The sequence below is a fragment of the Phalacrocorax carbo genome, chromosome 7 (assembly GCF_963921805.1).
Source record: "Phalacrocorax carbo chromosome 7, bPhaCar2.1, whole genome shotgun sequence".
NCBI classification, from domain to species: domain Eukaryota; kingdom Metazoa; phylum Chordata; class Aves; order Suliformes; family Phalacrocoracidae; genus Phalacrocorax; species Phalacrocorax carbo.
In genome coordinates this window covers 22,614,261-22,629,642 of record NC_087519.1, presented here as the reverse complement: position 1 = coordinate 22,629,642, position 15,382 = coordinate 22,614,261, and the positions used below count along the sequence as shown (strand labels likewise).

At 48.6% G+C, this 15,382-nt stretch overlaps 1 long non-coding RNA gene across 1 annotated transcript in view; it reads left to right on the top strand.

Annotated features, from left to right (window-relative positions):
- Window positions 1-15,053, top strand: part of LOC135314310 (uncharacterized) — a 50,259-nt gene extending 35,206 nt beyond the window's left edge. The window contains exon 3 of the long non-coding RNA XR_010373784.1: window positions 14,900-15,053. This is a non-coding gene — a long non-coding RNA (uncharacterized LOC135314310). The remainder of the gene's footprint in view (window positions 1-14,899) is intronic.
- The last annotated feature ends 329 nt before the right edge of the window (window positions 15,054-15,382 follow it).

Sequence of the window (15,382 nt, the reverse complement as noted above, 5' to 3'; positions counted from 1 at the left end):
GTGTTTTTGGCAGCCAGCACTCAAAAATGAGAATAATATTAGAATAATATTAACCCTGGATATATGTGCTGGTCCCTCCCCAGTGAGGTAATGGGAGCAGGGCTGCTTGGTGGCTTTTTTGGGGGAGTTCTGGAAGAAGCAGGGTGTTCTGCATACATCTGTCTGTCCTGTCCTCCCTTCCACAAAGTTATTCCACTGCCCAGTTTTAATCAAATTTAGGAGAGAGGTTGGTATCTCAGGGGTAAACAGCTCTTGGGTGTTGCTTATTTGCAGCAGGATGGCTGCAAAGGAGGAAACTGTGGGGGGGTGGGAGGTGCCTAAAATGATGTGCCTGAGCCTTTTCCACTGGCCACATCAATTCAGGGCTGGGAAACAGAAATTACAGACTCCTGATGGTGTTTACAAAACTGGTGGTCACACCTTTTTGATTCAGGGACAGAAAAAGTCACTTTAGTAGAGAAAAGATTTATTGTGCTTGTCCATCATCTGGTCCAGTCCCTGGCTCATGCAAGGGCTTTTAACAATACCTCAGCTTTGCCTCTCTGGATGCAGACCCAGGCTTGTCCCACTGCCACCACACCTGTGTCGGTGCATTTAATGTCCTGAAATTGAGCTTTCTAATTAGAGTTTTCTAATTGCTGCTATGGCAGCTGGGATGGGCTTGGGGCAGGACCCCAACTGCCAGCACCTGTGGGGTGCTGCTGTGGCTTGATTAGAGGGCTGGGAGCAGCTGTGTTGCTACAGGGACCCCAGGAGTGTGTGTCCTTGCAGGGACCATCCCCTCCACCATGTTCCATCACCAGTCCCCTAAAATTGGGGCACCATGTGGTGAGTGGGGTGTAAATGAGGGTGGGGTGCTGGCTGTCATGGGGCATGCTGGGTTGGGGGGGCTGTGGGGTTGTAGGCTGCTGGGCAGTGCCAGTGGTAGCCCTACCCTGGAAAGGGATATCCCCCTTGGTGGCTTCTCCTGGTGGTGCTCTGTGCTACTGTCCCCATGGAGGGGAAAACTCTGATGGAAGGGGACAATCTGCCCTCCCCTCCATCCCCCCCTCCCCTCCGGTGTGGGTTAACCTCATAATCTGCTTTTCTTACTTTTCTGGGGGGTGGGGGGGCATCTGAAGCCCTTAGAGCGCCCTTTGGTGCTGCTAACACCCCCCTGCGGAGTGGGCTGGGGCTGAGCATCCCCAAAATGTGGCTTCTGCCAGGTGTGAAGACTGCTCAGCACTTCTGGGGCACAGCGCTCTTTTCTGGGATGTGGCGGCTGGACCCCAGATTTGGATCTGTGGGATTGCAATGCCTGCTGGGCTGAGAGGGTCAGGATGGGTCCCTGGGTGGTGATACCCTGTGTTAGCCCAACACCGGGGATGTTCATGGTCGTGCTCAGTGCTGTGTTGCCATGGCAGAAGGGATTTGGGGTGGGCTACAGGGCAGGACCTGCTTGCAGTCAGCACTGGGGTGAGGGCCCAGGCTGGCCTGGACTGAGCAAGTGCCAGGACAGAGCCTGGCAGCTTAGCCATTAGCATCCTGCTGCAATGAACTGGGGTACCAGTGGTCACCCTGTTTTGAGGCAGAAACTCCTCTTTGCTGACCAGGCTTCAGAGGATTTAACTAATTCCCTGTAGACCTTCCATTGAAATAGGGGTCCCCAAAACCATGACCTGAGGTAGATGTTGGAGCTTCACACCCCCAGCAGCTGTGTTTCAGCCCTGTCAGGGGATGTGATATCACATCGGGATGGGAAGGAGGGACAAAACTGCCTGCATTGTTCCCCTGCCCGCATCTTAGGAAGACTTAAAAGAAAAGCAGAGGGTGAGAATGGAGCTGACACAGGGCAAGGAGGGAATTATCAGGCCAGTAGTAGAGAGTTTAAAATAAAAAAAACCCAGGGCTTGAGGAGATAAGATCAAAGATCGCACTGATAATGCCTTTGAGGTAGGAGCAGACATGAAGAGAGGGAAAGAGCCCATGAATTAAAAAAGTTTATAGTCCAGCTTCCTAATTACTCTCTCCTAATAACATAATCTGTTTGCAGTACTGGGTAAATGCCTGTAAGAGCTCAGGCAGGTGGACCGGCATCCCAGGCACTGTCCCCCTCTGCATTATCACCTGGAAAACCTGAAATGATTTTGCAGCATGAGATGATTGTAGCTTTAATTAGTCTTGCTTTTCCACGATATTTTAATCTTCTGTCTGGATTTGCGTACATCTCTCTAAGTAAGCGGCTTAAGGATGGGGAGGTGGGAAAAACACGTTGGTGTGGTTCAGAAGGAGGAGTGGGAGCTCAAACTTCTGCTTTGAGTTTGTCCTGGTCTTTGCTGAGCCATCTCTTGGATGCTCCGCTTTCGAGGAGGGAATAAATCAAACCAGCTAGTTCATCTTTACCTGAGAAGATGCTGGCTGCCTCCTCAGGAAAGCAAGGCTTGTTTTTCTTCCCATCAGGTTTAAGTGTCTTTAATTGAGTTTAATTAAATATATTTTGCATCCCACCTGAGCTGGCTTTGCAGAGGAACCCCTGATAAATTTTGGGGATGTGGGAGTCTGGCTCTGTCCTTGCCATCCGTGTGTGTCATCCAGGAGATCAACCCATGCAGGGACCTGGAGTAGGGCCTGTCCTGGAGGCTCTGGCCACAGAGATCTGCTTGCTTTGGATTAAAAACAGGAGGGAGAATGGATTAAACCTTTCAGAGCCAATTTAGAGGGTTCAAAGGGAAATGCAGAAGGTTTTTAGGGCATGGAGGGGTTGCTTGGTGCTGCAAGCCTGTGATGACCCATACCAGGACATGCTGCAACTCCTGCACTGGCTTGGAGGGGAGATTCAGGCAACCCAAGCATGTACCCAAACTGGTGTTGTTTTGGCCAGGTAAAAAAATAAATAAATAAATAAACCCCTTAGGTTTAAGAGCTGAGGCAGAAGTAGGACAGAGTTACCATGTGCCTTTTGGTGTTTTCTGAGAGAAAACAGGTTTCCAAAGTGTTTGGGAAATGTCCAACCAAGAAAAGCATCCTCTTCAGGAGCATGTCACCACATCTTTGATCCCCTCATTGAGCAGAAGAGCTGATTGTCTGCATGGGGGGGTACTGGGGAGGCTTTATTGGATGTGAGGAACCTGTATGCTTGCAAGTGGCTTCAGAGTTTTATTCATGGACCAGCCAAAATCTTGTCAGCATCATCAGGGGCTTGAGAATTGGAATATTTTCATTGTTTTATAATTTTTTAAAATAACTTTTTTTATTTAGCTACTCTGGTCTCCTTCAAGTATCCGATTTAACCACCATCCCTTGCTGTCACGGTGCCTCAATTTCCCTTTTAGTGCCAGGTTTGCCCCCTCACCCCTGCCTCTTAAAGGTACCGGCTGCAATGCCAGCTCAGCTGTAGGATACAGGCACCCCATAAACACCTCATGAAAAAACATTAAATTTCACCACCCCATGGTCAGATATGCCTGGAACATATTTCTCAGCCTTTTTTTTCCCCTCCCTCCTTGACTGCACCTAGCTGGGCTGGGAGCAGGGCTCTGCCCTGTGTTGCTGATATTTAGGGTGACATTTCCCACAGAGGGGAAAATCCTGCACTGTGCCACATGTTTGCATCCAAAGGGAATGAGATGCATCAAACAAACACAGCCCCAGCATCCCACCCTGTTTTACAGGTAATTTCTTCTGTGGATTTTATACCTCACAAGGCACCTGGCAAATAGCTATGTGGACTTTCCATATGGGTTGCTATTATTTTCCAGGGTACAGAAAACAGACTGTTGGAAGAACTCCCTGTTCCGTAGCTTGTGCTGTTTTATTTTTTAATTTTTTTTAAAGCAGAGCAGCAGTCAGTGCTGTTTCCTCTCTGCTGAATGTTGTTTAGAGATTGCTCCTAGTGCAACTTGAAGCAGGAAAAGGCTTAGAGCTTTTAATTAAATGCAACAATCTGCTCTTTCCTCTAAATGCCAATCCCTACAGGATGGGAAGAAAAAGAATGTAATAATAAAAAATAATCCATTTTTAATCCATTAGGGGGGACTGAGATTAAACTGTGGGGTCCCTCCTCTTTGCAAACCAAGTTGCGTTGCTCCTTGGGGATCTCAGTGGCAGGTGGGGCTGGTTTTGGGAGGCCCATGGCTCTGCTGGGATGGGCACATTGGTGATATATTTATTATTATATAGGCACCCTTTTCTTGAGTGTGACCCTCTGCCTGAGCCTCCAGCAGCTGTGCTGGACCTGATCCCGCCTAGCCTCCCAGCCTCCGCCAGAGGCTATTTGCATCTTCTAGGAGAGGGAACCGCAGATGTTTCCCTGGCCTGCCGGCTGTTCGGCAGCATCCATGCATGGCTAAAGAGGTCAGCTTGCTTTTAAGCATATCACCGAGCATCTCTGTCTCCCCTGGGATGCGGGGTACTGAGAGGAGCCCATGGGGATGGGAGGAAGGTTTTGCCATGGCAGCTGAAGATGCTGGAGGACACAGGAGGTCCCCGGGGGGATGCGGTGTCAGGAATTCAGGGGCAAAGGGATGTTCCAACTTGATCAGGGAGTTTTTATTTGTGGTGTAAACAGGCTGGCTCCAAGGGTGGGAGAAGATGGGTCTCCTATATTTGGCACTGGGGAGCGTCTCTAGCTCTGCCTGTCGTCCCTTCATCTGCGATGTCTGGCTTGTTCGGGTGGTGAGCCCCCAGCTTGGTGCTTTCCTTGGGAAGTGAAAGCTTTGGGAAGTCATACTTTTTTTTTTTTTTTTTCCTCCCTCTACTGATGATGGGGGAAACACTCCAGCCCCTTCTTGGACATTGCAATTCCTTCACTGTACCTGCCTGCTGCCTTTCTTGAAGGGGGATGAGTGTCCCCCATGTAGCTTTATGTCCCTTGGGAGATGTTGGGCAAAGGCATTGTGACTGTCTAGTCCCATAAATGTCACAGTTCATGGGAATAAAGGAAGGAGGAGAAAGGCAATGAAGGGGAAAAATTCCCTATAACCTATAATAAAAGGAAGATGCTAATAAAGATATTGTTCATTTGTTGGGCTGTGGGGCTGCATTTATATTTTCTCTGTCTGGCAGCTCTCCGCCTCTGAATTCCTGGTCCTGGGTAAAATGTGAAATGTGCTGTAAGAGAAGGGCCAGCAGCTGGGGCCTTCCCCCCAGCCTCGTCCCTGAGGTAGAAGGGGTCTGGGGGCTTAGCTGTGGCAGGGGTTTTGGCTTTGAGGGGGTTTATTACCCCTTATACCCCTTGGGCTCATTTCACTGTGGTCAGAAATACGTTTGGCTTCTGTTTTCATGGGCTTGATCCTGAGTCTTTAGAGTGACCTTGGGTCATGTTTTAGAGCTTTTCCTGGCAAACCAGAGCTGGGGATGTATGAAATAAGGTGAGACCATTAATGTGTTCATGAGAAAAAGGTGAGATGCAGATTTATATTAAATCTCCAGCCCTCTTCAAATTAATTTTCTTTTAAAACACTCCAATGGGATTGCAGAGGGAAGGATGAAGAGGTGTGAGGAAGGGGAGCCCTGGGCTGGGCATGCCTCCCACCCCAGCCTCCTTCCGTCTTGTCCATCCCACCCCAGCCTGCATCCCAGGCACCAGATCCAGAAAGCTAGGCTTGTTGAGGTCCAGCTGCCTTGGGGTGGGATTCTGGGGTCCCCTCAGCCCTTCTGCACATGATGACTAATAGCAAAGCAGCTTTGCAGGGGAGCTGATCCCCTCCTTGCTCAGTGTCCTGTGCAAAGTGCCTGTGCCAAAACATGGCTGAGAGCTGAGCCTGGGGAGCAAGTGACGATGAATTTTGGGGGAGATGGAGCAAGGTGCTTGCTGTGAGCTATATTTGAGTCCCAGAGTAGAGAGAGCTGGGTGGAAAGGGGTGGCTGTAGGTTCTGAGGGGAGATTGGCAGCTCTTATCCCAGAACCTTAGCTCCCCATCCCTCCCATAGCACATTGAAATTCAAATCGCACCTCTCTGATGCTGGCTCTCTTTATTGCTTCTTCAGATGACTAATTGTTAATTTTTTTAATAAGGCAGCATCATGGGGAGGTGCAGAAGATTTCCCGTCCATCCCCTCGTGCCCCCCCACTTATGATTATTATTACAAAAAAGAGGGGGTAGGGAAAGAGAAACACAAGCAGCAGGAATAGTAAATCTCTTCCTCCTTTCCACACACCAGCTGCTGTGATGCTCTACCGCAGCGGCCAAGACACTTCATCCTTCTCCGGGGGTTTACTTGGAGCTGTGTGATCACTTGGGTAAATTGGGTGATTCCTACTATGTTTGCTTTTTATTTTTTCCCTTGAACTTGCTCTAAAGAACTGGGGAAGGGAGGGGCTGATGCAGGGTACCTACACCTTTCCCAGCCCTCTAAGTAAATTTAAAAGCTCTCATGTTAATTTAAGACCAGGCTGAAGTCCCATTCATCTCCCAGCAGGGTGGTCCAGGTCCCTCCCTGCTGCAGGGGTCTCATGGAGTTGGTTATGGAGCTGCCCTTGCTGTTTGCTCTTAAAACTCTGCTTTTTCCATCCCTGGTGAGACTCCTCAAGGCTGGTGCGACAACTGAGTTTTTAGGGTTGCTTCTCAGCTGATCCTCATCTGTCTCCAGGATGTACTGGGTGGGATGAGAATTAATTTAATGTATTTGAAAGGCTCAGTGGTAACCTGGGGATGGGGGGAGCCTTGGCTCAGGCACATGTCTTGACGCTGTCCCAGGAGAAGAGCAACAAGCAGAATCAGGTCCCTGGATTTGAGCCCTGGGGGCTGTGGATCAGGCGTTGGGGAACGGGAGTTGCTGAAATAGTATCAGCTCCAGGCAGGACTTATCCTTTGGGCTCTGTGGGAAAGCATTTACCAAAAATGTTGCCTTTGAGGCTGCTCATTCCTGTGCATTACACCTGGCTACATGCTTGGGTTGGGTGGCACAAGCCACCTCCCGGTGACAAGCTCTGGATGTCTTTCCGTCCCACCCTCTTAGGCAAATTATCGCATCCCTGTTCTCTCAACCCAGCCATGGGGGATGCTGTGAGCTCCCCAGCAGTACTGATGGAGATCAAACATCCCCTGCAAGGCTTTGGCTTCTCCCTTTGCCAGCCTTGGCCCCACGGTCAGTCTGAGCCATGCAGGGATGGATTTCAGGCACAGCACGGAAGAAGAAACCTCTCTCCCCCTTTTATTTATCTCAGTGCATCTCTCGCTATTAACTACCACCAGCCTGATGCCAGCTGGACCGGTTACGATGGCAATAAAAGCCAAAGAGTGATATAAAATTGCACCTGTCATAATTGGGCTTGATTTAACTGCGGATGGAGGCAGCCAATGGTGATGCTCATTTGATATGTTGTGCAAGGGTACCTTGGCCAAAGGGTACCACCACACCCATGTTCCCCCGATGTGTTGGGCTCTTGAGCATCTGCTTTGCAGGGGAATAAAATCACTTTGATTCTCCCTGAAAGTAGGATGCTGCATGAGCTCGTGTTTTAAAGTAATGGGAGAAAAGGATGGCTGCTGTTTTAATTCGGTGTTGTCAGGCTTTTATTTTTCCCTTTCTTTTTTTTTTTTCCTGAAATTCATAGGAGACTGGATGGTGCTGACGGATGAGGAGAACTTTTTAACTCCTGCTGCTCTAGAAACTCACTGCTGTATTTTCCTAGAAAGGCAGCTGTTCCAACCAGTTAAAGGTCCTGTGACCTCTGGTTTTTATGGGCTTTAGCTCATCCTGCTGGAGGCAGGACAGGAGCAAATGACCATCGTACAGGAACAGGGATATTTACACCCAGAAAGCAGCTGGCTTGTGCATGGTCCCTGCACTGTACTGGACCAGGGGGTCGATGTATTTACCTTGTTTCCCCTTTCCCCTGTTCACAAGAAGCATAGGAATCTCTCGGTGCAGATTTTGGTGTATTTTTGTGTATCGCAGGAGGACGGGGGTGCAGAACCCTCTGAAAGTAATGAGGCTTCTTGGTGTTTTTTAATATATTGGGTATATTCTGTGGCTCTGTGGTTGCTTTTCTCTCCACTAATCCTTCCATTATCCTTTATCAATGAACAAATAAGACTTGCACTTGCAGGGCACGCAAAAGATGAGCTGGCAGCTCCGGAGCTTTTGGGTTCTTCGGGATTTTGGTCCACATCTAGTTTGGTCCATAACTAAGCAGGGGAAAAGGAGCTGCCAGCACCCCTGGCTTCACACATGTGGCAGCACTGTTTGAAGCAGCACCCTATTTTCAGATTCATAAAGATGATGATTCAGCTCAGCCTTCATTTAAAGAGCAGATGCTGTGTGCAGGCACCCGGTTTGGTACCCAGGTCCTGATGCTGGCCATAGGATATCCAGATCTTGTGTTATTTAATTTTCTTTCTCAATCTAATATATGTTAATGGAAAGGGGGTTACTTGGGGTGCCAACCCTAGTGGAAGAGCTTGCTGCCAGCTGGTAACATCTCCCTGGAAATCCCACGAGCCCCACAACTGGGTGTTCAAGGAAAACACCAAGTACTGGGCTCGGGTACCACGATACATCCCTCATCCATCACTACAGAGTCCTGGGGCTCTGGTCAAGCTACCCAAACTACTGGGACATCCGAAGGCCAATGTCCACTGTTGAAAGCAAGCTTTGGCTTTCTCCTTCAGGAGCCCCATTTTATTATCCCATCGGATATGTCCATGTGATGTCCTGGCTTGGTTTCTTTTTTTGTGTCTGTCCTTGCTGCTGGGGTTTGAGAGCATCATGAGCCGTGCTCAGTACAGCCTCTTCATCCCCTTTGGAGATGGTTATTGGAATGATGCATTTAATCATGAGTAATGAAAGCAAATGGTGTAACGTCAGTGGTATCTCTTCTCTCGCCCCTCCAGCAATTTCATATCCTGTTGAAATAAAGTAAAGGATTAAAGGTGAGATGGGAAGCGGTGATGTGAAGATGTGGTACTGGGGTGGGTGGCCCACTTTCTGCCTCCTCCTGCTGTTGGAAAATCTCATTTTGCTGGCTGGCCCTGCTCGCTACTCCCAGTTGAATGAAACAATTCCTTCTGTGTGCAGCAGAGCTGAAATAAAAAGGCTTTTTTACAGCTTTGGTCCTACGACGTGGGCTTGCCCAATGCCTGGCTTTGGCATTGGTGTTGATGCCTACTGACTGGGCATGGTCTGTCCAGAGGAGGCTGTTAATCCCCATCTTAATTTGGGTTTTTGAGGACAGGTTGAGCCTGTGGAGATGGGTTCATGCATCATTGATGGGAAGGTAATGGGAGAACAGATGTAAGCAGCTGGTTATCTCTGTAACCTATTAATATGTGCCCTAGGGCTAAATAGCTCCAGGGCTGCATGGGAAGTGTCTCCTCACTCCTTTCTGACCTGGAAACAAGGAGTGGAAGGTAAAATCCCGTTTAAAAGAGGGAGGGAAAATGCTCAGGTCCTAATGCTGCCTGTGCTTGCTCCCAGCCTGGGTGAGCATCACTTAAACAGAAGCAGCTGATTAGAAACCCACCGAGCCCTGAGCCTGCTGGCAGATGGGCTGGGTGACTGTATTTAAGACCTGATGTGCAACAACATTAATGATGCAGGGGGGAAGATGTTGCAAAAAACCCCATAATGGCTCGAAACCAGCATAATGGGGCATGCAGGAGCAAGCTTGTTAAAAAAAAGAAGGCTGGTCATTAAAAATCAAATGGAGTTGGTATCTTCTGGAAGGGAGAGGGAAAGGGCAGGTTGAGCTGGAGACAAAGGACCTTTGTCTCTAATTACAGGAACAGCAGAAGGCAGCAAGGGAAGATGAAAGCTCCATGTAAAGTACCAGGTGTTTTGATCTGCAAGCAAGTTACCTCTGAGATGTTCTAGGAGTATCCCCCAAGTCAAATTAGCTTCTGAGGGTTTGTTTTAAAATAATAACCATGAAAAAAATATTCCTTTTTTGTGTGTCTTTGAGACTAAAAGCTTTAAACACAAGGACCTGAGCCAGCACCCCAGCCCTCCCCGGTACAGAAGTATCCCTTCCTTTCCTGCAAGGCTCCACCTGGAGCTTTGCTGGATAACTTCCTCCCCGCAAGCTTGACCCAGAGACCAGACCCTCCAACCCATCAACTGCATAGATTTTCCCCTCTGCTGGAACAATTTATTTTGGATTTATAGGCTGTCTTCCATCTTGGGACCCCCACAAGCATGTGGGACAGTGCATTGACTCGGGGGGCTATGGAACAGTGGACTTTGTAGGAGACATCATAGTGAGGAATCAACCTCTGACATCTTGCTGCCTCTTCTTGTATGAGTTTGGCTTAGAAAAGCCTTGCTTTTCCTAGGAGTTAAGAGAAATTAAAAATTGGAATGGTATTTGAAGAAGAAATGATATCTTTAGGAACCAAGTGTGCAAACACCCAGGACCCATCCCTGCTTTGGGTGCAGACTCTCCCATAGGCATCACATATTGCCCCAGGACCCAACCTCACCTGACACATGCTTAATCGTTAATGAGCATCTGAAGCTGGAGATACTTCTCTAGGATGTTCCTGGCATTGGCAACTCTTAATTTACTGCCAGAATGGTTCCCCGTGGTCTGGCTTCGTCTTGGAGAAATGTATAACTGACAGTCGGCGAAAACACTGTTTCATCCAGCAACAGGGTGAATCCAGCAAATAATTGTCCAAAGATTATTGCAGCATAATGGTGCAACAACAGCAGCCGCTGCACGTCATTAGAGCTTACCAGGGAGTGCGGGAAGAGATTCAACAGAACTAAAGCAAACAAATGCCGAGCAAAATACACAGCAGATGTAGCGTATTAGTTGTGCACGGATTGACTTAAGAGCTGTGTGTCAACAGCATCGAAGCAAGGCAGGGGTTGGCAAAGCCTGAGGCTGGTTCCATGTCTCAAGCACAGCTCCATCCTCATGGGTTCTTGGATTTAAAGGAGTTGATAGGCACTCAGGAGTGGTTGGGATCTCCTACAGTCTTTCTCTGGGACTTTGGAAAGAGGTATTTCCCCACCCCCTGCCTACCAGATGGGTGCAATAGCCCATGCTGCCTTTGCCTTGTCCCTCCAGGTGGTAATTCTTTTTGCCCCTTTTTCAGCTATCAAAGCTCTTCTGCTGTGCTGATACTGGCCATGCTCCTCTGTTTTTTATTATATTTTATTCTGTGCATGTATCATAGGGGTCTGGCATCATCACCATTTGCTCTGCACCTTTATAAGGCTGCTTGGGCTCAGAGCCCTGCAAATATTTGGGCTGCTCCATCAATGGAAACATAAGAATCAGCAATTTCCAATTGCCTGTACATGGGAAAATCAGGATGATCAGAGCCTGCAACAGTATCTCATTGCTTCTTGTAGCCAGCCATTCCCCTGCTCCATGGGATGGGGACCAGCCAGTCTGAGGGGTTGCCCCGGCATGGGAGCGTGTCCCAGTTTCTCACTGGGAATGCTTTGATCCATCCAAACCTGCAATGAACCTCTCCATAGGAGAGGAATAAATGCTAATGGGGCTTTGCTCCTTTTCAGTATAAAAGGAAGTATTAAGGCATTGGTGGAGGTTGGTTGGGGGGAAAAGCAGGTACCTCCAGGTTAGGTCACCCCAATTAAGAGCTGCAAGTGGCTGGAACAAAGGTTGCCTGGACTCTTAAATCTTGTCTAACCAGTAGGAACTGGCTTGGGCAGTGTTTTTGGGGAGAAATGGAAATCCCTGAAGTTTCTGGCTTTTTTGGAACTGGCAACAACTTTCTGTCCTAAAACTCAGTCCTTGGGTGAGCAATCCAGGTGAAAGCAAAGCAATCGGGGACATAATTTTTCAGTAAAAATAGCTTGGAACATTTGGGGGTTTTTTAGCCTGGTGCTGTATTAGTGCAGACCTCAGAGCAGCTGGAAAAAAGGTTTATTGGATTATGGAGATATTCTCCCCGCTCTCTTCCTCTGCTGTTTTATATCCCTTTTATTGCACCCCCATCCTCAGCACCCAAGTACCCTCTGGTCCCGGATGAAGATGATGATGGTCCATCACCAAGTTGCAATATTACCACTTAATTTCCTAGACAAGGCAAACCCTCTACCTCCTTCCTCCAGACTATGAAACACCAGTGGTGGAGCTTTCTGTGTCTGAGATGTGCCTAAATATCACTTAATGTGTGGCAGAACGTAAATATTCCCTGTGAGCCATACACTGAGGCTAAGCAGAAGTTGCAGCAGCTGGGGGATGTTTCCAGGCTGCACTCATGCGCTGGAGAAACATATCACAGAATCACAGAATGGTGGGGGTTGGAAGGGACCTCTGGAGATCATCTTGTCCAACCCCCCTGCTTGAGCAGGCACACCTAGAGCAAGGGGCACAGGAACGCATCCAGGCGGGTTCTGAATGTCTCCAGGGAAGGAGACTCCACAACCTCTCTGGGCAGCCTGTCCCACTGCTCTGTCACCCTCACAGGAAAGAAGTTTTTTCTCATATTGAGGTGGAACTTCCTGTGTTCCAACTTGTGCCCATTGGCCCTTGTCCTGTCGTTGGGCACTATTGAAAAGAGCCTAGTCCCATCGTCCTGACACCCACCCTTTAGATATTTATAGGTATTGATGAGATCCTCCCTCAGTCTTCTCTTCTCCAAGCTGAACAAACCCAGGTCTCTCAGCCTTTCCTCATAAGAGAGATGCTCCAGTCCCCTGATCATCTTCGTAGCTCTCCGCTGGACTTGCTCAAGCAGTTCCCTGTCCTTCTTAAACTGGGGGGCCCAAAACTGGACACAGCACTCCAAATGTGGTCTCACTAGGGCAGAGTAGAGGGGGAGGATAACCTCCCTCAACCTTCTGGCCACACTCCTTTTAATGCATCCCAGGATACCGTTGGCCTTGGCCACAAGGACACCTTGCTGTCCACCAGCACTCTCAGGTCCTTCTCAACAGAGCCTCTTTCCAGTAGTTCAGCCCCCAGCCTGTACCAGTGCGTGAGGTTGTTCCTCCCCAGGTGCAGGACCTTGCACTTGCTCTTGTTGAATTTCATCAGGTTCCCTTCGGCCCAGCTCTCCAGCCTGTCCAGGTCTCGCTGGATGGCAGCACAGCCTTCTGGTGTATCAGCCCCTCCTCCCAGCTTGGTGTCATCAGCAAACTTGCTGAGGTTACACTCTATCCCATAATCCAAGTCATTGATGAATATATTAAACAGGTCTGGATCCAGCACAGACCCCTGGGGAACACCACTAGTGACAGGCATCCGTCCATACTCTACTCCATTGATCACGACCCTCTGAGTTCTGTTGTTGAGCCAGTTCTCAATCCACCTTGCTGTCCACTCATCCAACCCACAATATATAGGACACCATCAACTTTCAGCAATTTATTCTGACTATGCCTTTTTTGTCACTATGGTAACTACAAAGTAAAGATCAAAGCAGTGTGCCAACAGCAGCAAAAGGTATTATTTCCCACTGCTCCCCCCCCCCTCCCCTTGCAGAAATAATTTAAGCTTGGTTTTATTTCCTTCCCATTCAGAACAAAGCCCTTGCTGCTGGCCAGTGCTGCTACAAGGGGTTGTACCTTTCTTTTTGGCAAGGGATAGATCCTTGTCTCCAGCTGTTGAGAAATTGCACCTCAAGAGTCTGAGGATCAAATAAGCTGAATTTCCTTCAGTTTTGAGGCAAACACGCAGTGCAGCTTGATTGATGGGTGGTGGGGTAATGCAGCACAGGATGAAGAGTGCTGATAGAGAAGGTTCTGTACTTGTATTTTAACAGTGGTTGTGGTTTGGAGGGCTGGAGAAGGTCCTGGGGGTGGAGGAGAGAAACTGGAGCTACCAGAGATTTGTGGGGTGAGAAAAACTTCTCAGGAGGAAATACTTCGTTGCTTTTCCTTCCCTGTTGAAAAACACTGATTTAATTAAAGGAAAAGAAATAGTGAAGGAATGGCACTGTCAATAAGGTAGCCTGGGTGCGGAGAGCAGAGGTGCCCTGGGGGCTGCTCTCTGAGACTTTGATGGCTCCAGGTGGGCTCCCATGGCCATGTTGTTTGGGGGACACTTGATTCCCAGTGCCTGTGGTGGGACCAGAGTTGCTCATTGAAAACAGGACGAACTTGGCTACATGGTGGGCTGGCATCTTCTCCTGGCTTAGTGGAGCAGCTTGCCTTGGGTGGGAAGAAAAGCAGGCAAGGCGCTGAGGCAGGTTATAGGGTCACTGCAGATCCTAAAATGTTCCATCCATCACTGGCTGGATGGGCTTGTTGAGGAGCATGCTGCTGCCTGACCTGCCTGCGAGCTGCCAGACCCTTTGATAGGTTTTTCAGTTGCACATGGTACAGACCAGCCTGGTAGGACCTGCAGCGATGGAGTGGAAGCCCATGTTGGAGCAAGCAGCAGGGATGCTGGTCATGCACCAGCTGCCTGTGTGTGCTAGTCCTATTCCATCTCATGCCGGGCAGTTTGCTGGGAGTGAATATTCTCCGCGGCTGCTCCATGGGGATTTGATTGTCACTTAAAATGGAACTCAGCAGGCAGCTGAAACAGTGGAGGATAGGAGGAGGAGGAAGAGGGAGAGTACCGTGCTGGCTGTCCTGGCTAGCACAGAGGCAGGAGGTTCATGTCAGACAAGGGAACCCCCCAACAGTTGATATTGCTGCTGGCTATGCCCCATGGCTCTGGGGCTCAGGATGGGTTTGGGGTCCCTTTCCATGCCCTGTGGCTCAGGCTGTGTTTGGGGTCCCTTTCCATGCCCTGTGGCTCCAGACTGAATGTTTTAATGTAGATAAAAAGCCAGAAACCACATAAGTTTTGAACTCTGCTTGATTTTTGCTTGCTTCTACTTGGTTATCATGGAACCAGGGTGCAGGTAAAAAACATTTACGGAAGGGCCCCATTCTTTGCATGTAGCTGCAGCTTCAGGGTGTTCAATGAGGGTGCTTGGGATCCAGCAGTTGCCCTGCTCTGATTATCCTCTTAATTATTTTAATTATTAATAATTGTGCTCTTCCCCAATAGGTGTAGAAATAGACAGGCAGGTGCAAAAAGGAAGAGGATGCTCATTGACCTGCTGCCATCGGCCATCCTTCCAGCCATCGGTCCCCTGCCACCTGAAGCTGAATTTCTTGCCAGGCATGTGGTATTTCCAGCCCTACTTTGTTGACTAAAGCAAAGCTACTATGGAAGTAAGTACAGTCCCAAACTCTGTATTTTTAATATTACCAAAGTGTAGCCAACATGTACAGGCAAACTTTAACTCTGATTTAAAAGAGAGAAAAAAGGGTGTTTTAGAATACATGAGCACATTGGAAAGTACAAAATTTGAGGCTTCTATGTTGTGTGTTTGCAATATAAGTAGTAATCGCTTCCTCTATGGGCTATAAAGCAGCTTTTGGTTTGGAGGGAATCAAATACTGTGTGTATTTGTTGTTTCTGCAGATGAAACGAGATGCACAGTCACAGCAATGAATAGTACAACCAATTACCATGTAAGCCCTTAAA